This window comes from Spea bombifrons, chromosome 9, assembly GCF_027358695.1.
Source record: "Spea bombifrons isolate aSpeBom1 chromosome 9, aSpeBom1.2.pri, whole genome shotgun sequence".
Taxonomy (NCBI): domain Eukaryota; kingdom Metazoa; phylum Chordata; class Amphibia; order Anura; family Pelobatidae; genus Spea; species Spea bombifrons.
The window spans coordinates 1572351-1584286 of record NC_071095.1 but is presented as its reverse complement, the minus strand read 5'-3'; positions in this window follow the sequence as shown (position 1 = coordinate 1584286).

Below are 11936 nucleotides of genomic sequence, written 5' to 3'. Positions count from 1 at the left end.
TCATATTTCCTAGGGATATTTAGGATACCAGTTAGCTGTTGGATGCAAGTTACAAAAACATCTACATCTCGCGTAGATGTCAACCCGCTGCCCCGGCAATACAACAGGAAATTGGAAGCACCGGTAAGTGTGTGTGTGTGTGTGTGGGGGGGTGTTAAATGGGGGTATAGGGCATTTCTGGAGGCAGAGTGCTCTGTGAAATGCCTTTTAACCCCCTTAACGCCACTCTGCCTCCTGAAATGCCTTATACCTCCCTATATGCCACTCTGCCCCATAATATGCCTTTTAACCCCCTAAATGCCAGAGTGGCATATAGGGGTATAAGGCATTTCTGGAGGCAGAGTGCTCTATATAATGCCTTTTAACCCCCTAAATGCCACTCTGCCTCCAGAAATGCCTTTTAACCCTCTATACGCCACTCTGCCTCCTGAAATGCCTTATACCTCCCTATATGCCACTCTGCCCCATAATATGCCTTTTAACCCCCTAAATGCCAGAATGGGATATAGGGGTATAAGGCATTTTTGGAGGCAGAGTGGCACATAGGGGGTTAAAAGGCATATCATGGGGCACAGTGGCATATAGAGGGTTAAAAGGCATATCATGGGCCACAGTGCCATATTGGAGTGGCAAGCCTGGGGGCAGATGTGCGTAACTGGGGGGCAGGTTGGAAAATACAAGGAAATAAAAACAAAAAAATATTTTTCTCAATCATAGCTTTTATTAAAAAATTTAATAGTTTACATGAATTAACATTTACTGGTAAAACTTTTTTCCTATAGGGTCGTCTTATATTCAGGCTTTTTCTTTTTTACCTAAATTAATATTCAGATTTTGGGGGGGGGTCGTCTTATAATCGAGCAAATACGGTATTTTACTAGACTTTTGCAATAGCTGAAGGAATAAAGCTTCCTTTCATTATCTCCGTAACGGTTCCCATCTGAAAAAGAGACTTCTGAGGCCCCAAAATGCATGCAGGCCCATAAGAAACAACACAACTTAAACTTAAGGGCCAGAAAGGGTTAGATATAATCGGTATAAACTCACATAAAACTTATGCAAAAGGAATACAAAATGTATCCTTGTATGTTTTTGTGAGCAGTAAATTCCAAGAAAAAAAACCAGCCATATACATTTTCTTTAACAATGATTTATACGAACATTTAAAGGGTACACAACAAAACCGATTGTCGGGGAAAACAGTTACTACCTTGTGGGATGAAGCAATAAGTCAGCGTGCAAACGTTACCAGCGGCTTTGACAAACATTCCCTCGCAGCCTATACAGTGAAATATAAAATGAAAAACCAAGAGCTTTACTCTCATAACACAATATATCTAATTTACAAAAACAAGATTCAGCATTCAGAATAAAAATATAAATGAAACGTATGGGTAGTGGCAGAACTACCTCCCAATAGAAAGTATTATCTGTCTGCAAAATGATGGTGAAAAGACAACAGGGTTACATTTAATAATTTCTGGGGCAAAGTAACTAATTAGTATTAACATGCTATGGTGGCTGCTATGGTGATTGCACCACTATTAGTACTTTTCACCACAATTGGTACATAACACCAATTTGGTATTATTCTTAAGACGAATGTATCTGTGGTACAAAGTAGTCTAAGTTGTTCCAGGAAGAGGGAGTTTACATGAGAACTGAACTTTAAAACAGATAATACTTTAAAAGCCAACCTCAGCAATATAACCCACTCTATTTTAATGACATCACTAACATGTTGTTTGAAATTTAAAAAACGGGTATGAAGTAACAGATCATTTTGATAAATAATAATAGTAATGTAACGTGTTTAACCCTAGTCCAAGGTAATATTTTACAGAAGGTGTGGGAGGGAAAATGACAGTGACATAGAGGGTAAAAGGACAGTTATGCGTTAATACAACAACTGTTCCTTTAAAACCCCACAAGATCTAATGAGGCTCACACAGATAAGGTACTAATAGATAAAAGTTGTGTCTATATAGGTCAATTTAAATTGGTAATTCTTTCTTACACAAACTAATACTAAAAAGGAGAGGCACATTATCTAAACCTTTTACCTTCTGAGACACCAATCCTGCACACTACACTAGTAAAGAAGAATGCATATTAAAAGCTCTTTCATTGATTATTCAACCGTTTTTTTTATTTTTTATTTTAGTCATACGAAAACATGTCTCACATTTATGAATATGGTTCCAAATTGTGTGGTGTCCAATTTGTGTGGGTTCATTAATAACATAATAAGAGGGGCAGGTGAACAGAGACATAGTAAACTTGCTCTGGTCCTTAAGAGGTTAAACAATTTTACTTGGCTGATATATTGATCTTTTAAAGCTATAGAAATAAACAATTTATGAGGTAACAGCAGAAAATATGGGACTATCCCTTTAAAATCATCTAGGACAGTTAGCATCAGTAGTGATATGATAAAGAGACAATGCTGTTATGTCACAATGACAAGCATCGGTAACTGCTGCAACATTTCATCTACTACAGACACATCTTCACAGCCTTCACCAGCATGAACGCAGTGCCTGCAGACTTGGAGCTTTAATGCAGCCTCACAATCCAAACGTTAAACGTGAGTAATGCTTTCAAACTCTGTTTACCTCTTACTGTATTTGCATAACTTCAATCAGCTGTTTCTCTGTAGCAATAGAATACAATACAGGGGATATATTAGTTTCAATTCACAATATGAACAGCTGTTCACTTTGACTTTTGCATATAAGTGAGGTTTAGAATATGATGTTATCTGTTCTGACATACAGTGTGAAAGCATTTGTTAATTTGGCAGTGCTTACACAGGACGCATGGCAAATGGGAGGAAGTACAATAGGGGGAAATGGGGCAGGGAATGCAAGAAGAGCACACTGAAGAGCGAATAGAAGATAACTGAAACCGAAGGGAAATGGAGTAGGGGAATGCAAAAGGGGGGGGGGAATGCAAGAAGAGAGAAATGAAAAAAGATCAAATGGAAGAGAAATGCAAGAAGAGGGAAATGGAGAAGGGAATGCAAGAAGAGCAAAATAGGGGGAATGCAAGAAGAAGGAAAAGGGGGAGGGAACGCAAGAAGAGGGAAATGGGGGAGGGAATGCAAGAAGAAGGAAATGGAGGGAAGGAATGCAAGAAGAGGGAAATGAGGAGGGAATGCAAGAAGAGAAAAATAGGGGGAATGCAAGAAGAGGGAAAAGGGGGAGGGAACGCAAGAAGAAGGAAATGGGGGAGGGAACGCAAGAAGAGGGAAATGGGGGAGGGAACGCAAGAAGAGGGAAATGGGGGAGGGAATGCAAGAAGAGGGAAATGGAGGGAGGAAATGCAAGAAGAGGGAAATGGGGAGGGAATGCAAGAAGAGGGAAATGGGGGAGGGAATGCAAGAAGAGGGAAATGGGGGAGGGAATGCAAGAAGAGGGAAATGGGGGAGGGAATGCAAGAAGAGGGAAATGAAAAAAGATAAAATGGGAGGCAATGCAAGACGGAGAATATGGCAGAGGGAATTGCAAGAAAAAGAAAACAGGGAGAATGCAAGAAGACGGAAATTGGGAGGGAATGTAAAAAGACGGAAATGGGGGAGGGAATGCAAGAAGAGGGAAATTGAATTAAGAAATGCAAGAAGAGGGAAGGGTGCAAGAATTAGAAAATGGAGGAAAGGGGAATAGAGGCTGAAGTGGAAGAAGAAGAAATAGGAGATAACTGAAACGGAAGGAAAATGGGGTAGGGGAATGCAAGAAGGTGGAAAGGGGAGGAGGGAATGCAGGAAGAGAGAAATGAAAAAAGATAAAATGGAAGAGAAATGGAAGAAGAGGGAAATGGGCAGAAGGATCTGAAGAAGATGACAATTAGGGAAGGGAATGCAATTGGATGAACATTAGGGAATGCAAGAATAATGAAATGGGGGAGGGAATGCAAGAAGAATGAAATGGGGAAGGAATGCAAAAAGAGGGAAAAGGAGGAGGTTATGCAAGAAGAGGGAAATGGAGGGAGGAACTGCAAGAAGATGGAAATGGGGAGGGGATGCAAGAAGAGAGAAATGGGGGAGGAATGCAAAATGAGGGAAAAGGAGGAGGTTATGCAAGAGGAAGAAATGGAGGGAGGAAATGCAAGAAGAGGGAAATAGAGGGATGAAATGCAACAAGAGGGAAATGGGGAAGGGAATGCAAGAAGAGCACACTGAAGAGCGAATAGAAGATAACTGAAACGGAAGGGAAATGGGGTAGGGGAATGCAAAAAGGGGGGAATGCAAGAAGAGAGAAATGAAAAAAGATCAAATGGAAGAGAAATGCAAGAAAAGGGAAATGGAGGGATGAAATGCAAGAAGAGGGAAATGGGGAAGGGAATGCAAGAAGAGGGAAATGGGGGAGGGAATGCAAGAAGAGGAAAATGGGGGGAATGCAAGAAGAGGGAAATTGAAGAAGATGGGATGTAAATGAAAGGAAAGAAGAGGGAAATGGTGGTGTACCTGAAGAAGATGGAAAGGGGGAAAGGGCGTGCAAGAAGAGGAAAATGGGGTGAGTCGATTCAAGAAGAGGGAAATGGGATGGGATGAAAGTAGAGGAAAATAAAAGGGAAGGAAAATGAAAGAAGAGGGAAACACAGGGGAATGAACAGAAGATGATAAAAATGGGGGATGCAAGAAGAGGGAAATGGGGATGTACCTGAAGAAGATGGGGAGAGGGAGTGCAAGAAGAGGAAAATGGGGTGAGGCAATACAAGAAGAGGGAAACTGGGGGATGGAATGCAAGTAGAGGAAAAAGAAAAGAAGATGAAATGTAAGGAAAATGGAAGAAGGGGGAAAAGGGGGGGAATGAACTGAAGAAGATGACAATGGGGGATATAAGAAGAGGGAAATAGGTGTGCAAGAAAAGGGAAATGGGAATGGAAAGTGGGGAAAATATTGAAATGAATGAAATGGAGGGAGGAAATGCAAGAAGAGGCAAATGGAGGGAGGAAATGAAAGAAGAGAGAAATGAGGAGGGGATGCAAGAAGAGGGGAAATGGAGGGAGGAAATACAAGAAGAGGGAAATGGGGAGGGACTGCAAGAAGAGGGAAATGGGGAGGGAATGCAAGAAGAGGGAAATGGAGGGAGGAAATGCAAGAAGAGGGAAATGGGGAGGGAATGCAAGAAGAGGGAAATGGGGGAGGGAATGCAAGAAGAGGAAAATGGGGGAGGGAATGCAAGAAGAGGAAAATGGGGGAGGGAATGCAAGAAGAGGAAAATGGATGAGGGAATACAAAAAGAGTGAAAACAGGGAGGGAATGCAAGAAGAGGGAAATGGAGGGAGGAAATGCAAGAAGAGGGAAATGGGGAGGGAATGCAAGAAGAGGGAAATAGAGGGAGGGAATGCAAGAAGAGGGAAATGGGGGAGGGAATGCAAGAAGAGGAAAATGGATGAGGGAATGCAAGAAGAGTGAAAATAGGGAGGGAATGCAAGAAGAGGGAAATGGGGGAGGGGATGCAAAGAAGAGGGTAATGGGGGAGGGAATGCAAGAAGAAGGAAATGGGAAAGGGGATGCAAGAAGAGGGAAATGGGGGAGGGAATGCAAGAAGAGGGAAAAGGAGGGAGGGAATGCAAGAAGAGGGAAATGGGGAGGGAATGCAAGAAGAGGGAAATGGAGGGAGGAAATGCAATAAGAGGGGAATGGGGAGGGAATGCAAGAAGAGGGAAATAGAGGGAGGAAATGCAAGAAGAGGGAAATGGAGAAGGAATGCAAGAAGAGGGAAATGGGGGGAGGGAATGTAAGAGGGAAATGGGGGAGGGAATGCAAGAAGAGGGAAATGGAGGGAGGAAATGCAAGAAGAGGGAAATGGGGAGGGAATGCAAGAAGAGGGAAATAGAGGGAGGGAATGCAAGAAGAGGGAAATGGGGGAGGGAATGCAAGAAGAGGAAAATGGGGGAGGGGATGTAAGAAGAGGGAAATTGGGAAAGGGATGCAAGAAGAGGGAAATGAAAAAAGATAAAATGGGAGGCAATGCAAGACGGAGAATATGGCAGAGGGAATTGCAAGAAGAAGAAAACAGGGAGAATGCAAGAAGACGGAAATTGGGAGGGAATGTAAAAAGACGGAAATGGGGGAGGGAATGCAAGAAGAGGGAAATTGAATTAAGAAATGCAAGAAGAGGGAAGGGTGGAGGGAATGCAATAAGAGGAAATTGAATGAGGGAATGCAAGAATTAGGAAATGGAGGAAAGGGGAATAGAGGCTGAAGTGGAAGAAGAAGAAATAGGAGATAACTGAAACGGAAGGAAAATGGGGTAGGGGAATGCAAGAAGGGGGAAAGGGGAGGAGGGAATGCAGGAAGAGAGAAATGAAAAAAGATAAAATGGAAGAGAAATGGAAGAAGAGGGAAATGGGCAGAAGGATCTGAAGAAGATGACAATTAGGGAAGGGAATGCAATTGGATGAACATTAGGGAATGCAAGAATAATGAAATGGGGGAGGGAATGCAAGAAGAATGAAATGGGGAAGGAATGCAAAAAGAGGGAAAAGGAGGAGGTTATGCAAGAAGAGGGAAATGGAGGGAGGAACTGCAAGAAGATGGAAATGGGGAGGGGATGCAAGAAGAGAGAAATGGGGGAGGAATGCAAAATGAGGGAAAAGGAGGAGGTTATGCAAGAGGAAGAAATGGAGGGAGGAAATGCAAGAAGAGGGAAATAGAGGGATGAAATGCAACAAGAGGGAAATGGGGAAGGGAATGCAAGAAGAGCACACTGAAGAGCGAATAGAAGATAATTGAAACGGAAGGGAAATGGGGTAGGGGAATGCAAAAAGGGGGGAATGCAAGAAGAGAGAAATGAAAAAAGATCAAATGGAAGAGAAATGCAAGAAAAGGGAAATGGAGGGATGAAATGCAAGAAGAGGGAAATGGGGAAGGGAATGCAAGAAGAGGGAAATGGGGGAGGGAATGCAAGAAGAGGAAAATGGGGGGAATGCAAGAAGAGGGAAATTGAAGAAGATGGGATGTAAATGAAAGGAAAGAAGAGGGAAATGGTGGTGTACCTGAAGAAGATGGAAAGCGGGAAAGGGCGTGCAAGAAGAGGAAAATGGGGTGAGTCGATTCAAGAAGAGGGAAATGGGATGGGATGAAAGTAGAGGAAAATAAAAGGGAAGGAAAATGAAAGAAGAGGGAAAAGCAGGGGAATGAACAGAAGATGATAAAAATGGGGGATGCAAGAAGAGGGAAATGGGAATGTACCTGAAGAAGATGGGGAGAGGGAGTGCTAGAAGAGGAAAATGGTGTGAGGCAATACAAGAAGAGGGAAACTGGGGAATGGAATGCAAGTAGAGGAAAAAGAAAAGAAGATGAAATGTAAGGAAAATGGAAGAAGGGGAAAAGGGGGGGAATGAACTGAAGAAGATGACAATGGGGGATATAAGAAGAGAGAAATAGGTGTGCAAGAAGAGGGAAATGGGAATGGAAAGTGGGTAAAATATTGAAATGAATGAAATGGAGGGAGGAAATGCAAGAAGAGGCAAATGGAGGGAGGAAATGAAAGAAGAGGGAAATGGGGAGGGGATGCAAGAAGAGGGGAAATGGAGGGAGGAAATACAAGAAGAGGGAAATGGGGAGGGAATGCAAGAAGAGGGAAATGGGGAGGGAATGCAAGAAGAGGGAAATGGAGGGAGGAAATGCAAGAAGAGGGAAATGGAGGGAGGAAATGCAAGAAGAGGGAAATGAGGAGGGAATGCAAGAAGAAGGAAATAGAGGGAGGAAATGCAAGAAGAGGGAAATGGGGAGGGAATGCAAAAAGAGAGGAAATAGAGGGATGAAATGCAAGAAGAGGGAAATGGGGAAGGAATGCAAGAAGAGGGAAATGGAGGGAGGAAATGCAATAAGAGGGGAATGGGGAGGGAATGCAAGAAGAGGGAAATAGAGGGAGGAAATGCAAGAAGAGGGAAATGGGGAAGGAATGCAAGAAGAGGGAAATGGGGGGAGGGAATGTAAGAGGGAAATGGGGGAGGGAATGCAAGAAGAGGGAAATGGAGGGAGGAAATGCAAGAAGAGGGAAATGGGGAGGGAATGCAAGAAGAGGGAAATAGAGGGAGGAAATGCAAGAAGAGGGAAATGGGGGAGGGAATGCAAGAAGAGGGCAAATGGGGGAGGGAATGCAAGAAGAGGAAAATGGGGGAGGGGATGCAAGAAGAGGGAAATGGGGAAAGGGATGCAAGAAGAGGGAAATGAAAAAAGATAAAATGGGAGGCAATGCAAGACGGAGAATATGGCAGAGGGAATTGCAAGAAGAAGAAAACAAGGAGAATGCAAGAAGAGGGGAAATGGGAATGGAAAGTGGGTAAAATATTGAAATGAATGAAATGGAGGGAGGAAATGCAAGAAGAGGCAAATGGAGGGAGGAAATGAAAGAAGAGGGAAATGTGGAGGGGATGCAAGAAGAGGGGAAATGGAGGGAGGAAATACAAGAAGAGGGAAATGGGGAGGGAATGCAAGAAGAGGGAAATGGGGAGGGAATGCAAGAAGAGGGAAATGGGGAGGGAATGCAAGAAGAGGGAAATGGGGGAGGGAATGCAAGAAGAGGAAATTGGATGAGGGAATGCAAGAAGAGTGAAAACAGGGAGGGAATGCAAGAAGAGGGAAATGGGGGAGGGGATGCAAGAAGAGGGAAATGGGGGAGGGAATGCAAGAAGAGGGAAATGGGGAGGGAATGCAAGAAGAGGGAAATGGAGAGAGGAAATGCAATAAGAGGGGAATGGGGAGGGAATGCAAGAAGAGGGAAATAGAGGGAGAAAATGCAAGAAGAGGGAAATGGGGAAGGAATGCAAGAAGAGGGAAATGGGGGGGTGCAAGAAGAGGGAAATGGGGGAGGGAATGCAAGAAGAGGAAAATGGGGGAGGGGATGCAAGAAGAGGGAAATGAAAAAAGATAAAATGGGAGGCAATGCAAGATGGAGAATATGGCAGAGGGAATTGCAAGAAGAAGAAAACAGGGAGAATGCAAGAAGACGGAAATTGGGAGGGAATGTAAAAAGACGGAAATGGGGGAGGGAATGCAAGAAGAGGGAAATTGAATTAAGAAATGCAAGAAGAGGGAAGGGTGGAGGGAATGCAATAAGAGGAAATTGAATGAGGGAATGCAAGAATTAGGAAATGGAGGAAAGGGGAATAGAGGCTGAAGTGGAAGAAGAAGAAATAGGAGATAACTGAAACGGAAGGAAAATGGGGTAGGGGAATGCAAGAAGGGGGAAAGGGGAGGAGGGAATGCAGGAAGAGAGAAATGAAAAAAGATAAAATGGAAGAGAAATGGAAGAAGAGGGAAATGGGCAGAAGGATCTGAAGAAGATGAGAATTAGTGAAGGGAATGCAATTGGATGAACATTGGGGAATGCAAGAATAATGAAATGGGGGAGGGAATGCAAGAAGAATGAAATGGGGAAGGAATGCAAAAAGAGGGAAAAGGAGGAGGTTATGCAAGAAGAGGGAAATGGAGGGAGGAAATGCAAGAAGAGGGAAATGGAGGGATGAAATGCAACAAGAGGGAAATGGGGAAGGGAATGCAACAAGAGCACACTGAAGAGCGAATAGAAGATAACTGAAACGGAAGGGAAATGGGGTAGAGGAATGCAAAAAGCGGGGAATGCAAGAAGAGAGAAATGAAAAAAGATCAAATGGAAGAGAAATGCAAGAAAAGGGAAATGGAGGGATGAAATGCAAGAAGAGGGAAATGGGGGAGAAAATGCAAGAAGAGGGAAATGGGGGAGGGAATGCAAGAAGAGGGAAAACGAGGAGGTTATGCAAGAAGAGGGAAATGGGGGAGGGAATACAAGAAGAGGAAAATTGGGGAGGGAATGCAAGAAGAGGGAAATGGGGGAGGGAATGCAAGAAGAGGAAATTGGGGAGGGAATGCAAGAAGAGGGAAATGGGGGGGTGCAAGAAGAGGGAAATTGGGGGGTGCATGAAGAGGGAAATGGGGGAGGGAATGCAAGAAGAGGAAAATGGGGAGGGAATGCAAGAAGAGGAATTTGGGGGGGTGCAATAATAAGGAAATGTAAGGAAATGGAAGAGAGGAGAATTGAGGCTGAAATGGAAATATGAGATATGGGGTAGCGGAATGCAGGGAAGAGTGAATGCAAGAAGAGAGAAATTAAAAAAGATAAAATGGAAGAGAAATGGGCAGAAGGAGCTGAAGAAGATGAAAATTATGGAAGGGAATGCAAGAGGAGGAACATGGGGGAATGCAAGAAGAGGGAAAATGATGAGGTTATGCAATAAGAGGAAAATAGGGAGCATACAAGAAGAGGGAAATGGAGGGGGGATGCAAGAAGAGGGAAACAGGGAAAATGCAAGTAGACGGAAATTGGAGTGGAAATGTAAAAAGACAGAAATGGGGGGGGATGCAAGGAGAGAGAAATGGGAGGAGGAAATGCACAAAGAGGAAAACAGGAAGAATGTAAGAAGATAAAAATGAGGGAGTGAATGCAAAAAGTGAAATGGGGAAGGAATGCAAGAAGAGGGAAATGAGTGGAAGGCCCGAAGAAGATGAAAATTAGGGGAGGGAATGCAAGAAGAAGAAAATGGGGGGAATACAAGAAGAGGGAAATTGAAGAAGATGGGATGTAAATGAAAGGAAAGAAGAGGGAAATGGTGGTGTACCTGAAGAAGATGGAAAGGGGGAAAGGGCGTGCAAGAAGAGGAAAATGGGGTGAGTCGATTCAAGAAGAGGGAAATGGGATGGGATGAAAGTAGAGGAAAATAAAAGGGAAGGAAAATGAAAGAAGAGGGAAAAGCAGGGGAATGAACAGAAGATGATAAAAATGGGGGATGCAAGAAGAGGGAAATGGGGATGTACCTGAAGAAGATGGGGAGAGGGAGTGCTAGAAGAGGAAAATGGGGTGAGGCAATACAAGAAAAGGGAAACTGGGGGATGGAATGCAAGTAGAGGAAAAAGAAAAGAAGATGAAATGTAAGGAAAATGGAAGAAGGGGGAAAAGGGGGGGAATGAACTTAAGAAAATGACAATGGGGTATATAAGAAGAGGGAAATAGGTGTGCAAGAAGAGTGAAATGGGAATGGACAGTGGGGAAAATATTGAAATGAATGAAATGGAGGGAGGAAATGCAAGAAGAGGCAAATGGAGGGAGGAAATGAAAGAAGAGGGAAATGGGGAGGGGATGCAAGAAGAGGGGAAATGGAGGGAGGAAATACAAGAAGAGGGAAATGGGGAGGGAATGCAAGAAGAGGGAAATGGAGGGAGGAAATGCAAGAAGAGGGAAATGGGGAGGGAATGCAAGAAGAGGGAAATGGGGAGGGAATGCAAGAAGAGGGAAATGGGGAGGGAATGCAAGAAGAGGGAAATGGAGGGAGGAAATGCAAGAAGATGGAAATGGGGAGGGAATGCAAGAAGAGGGAAATAGGGGAGGGAATATAAGAGTGAAATGGAGGGATGAAATGCAAGAAGAGGGAAATGGAGGGAGGAAATGCAAGAAGAGGGAAATGGGGAGGGAATGCAAGAAGAGGGAAATGGGGGAGGGAATATAAGAGTGAAATGGAGGGATGAAATGCAAGAAGAGGGACATGGAGGGAGGAAATGCAAGAAGAGGGAAATGAGGAGGGAATGCAAGAAGAGGGAAATGGGGGAGGGAATATAAGAGTGAAATGGAGGGATGAAATGCAAGAAGAGGGAAATGGAGGGATGAAATGCAAGAAGAGGGAAATGGAGGGAGGAAATGCAAGAAGAGGGAAATAGAGGGAGGGAATGCAAGAAGAGGGAAATGAAAAAATGATAAAATGGGAGGCAATGTAAGACGGAGAATATGGCAGAGGGAATTTCAAGAAGAAAACAGGGAGAATGCAAGAAGACGGAAATTCTTAGGGAATGTAAAAAGACGGAAATGGGGGAGGGAATGCAAGAAGAGGGAAATTGAATTAAGAAATGGAAGAAGAGGGAAGGGTGGAGGGAATGCAATAAGAGGAAATTA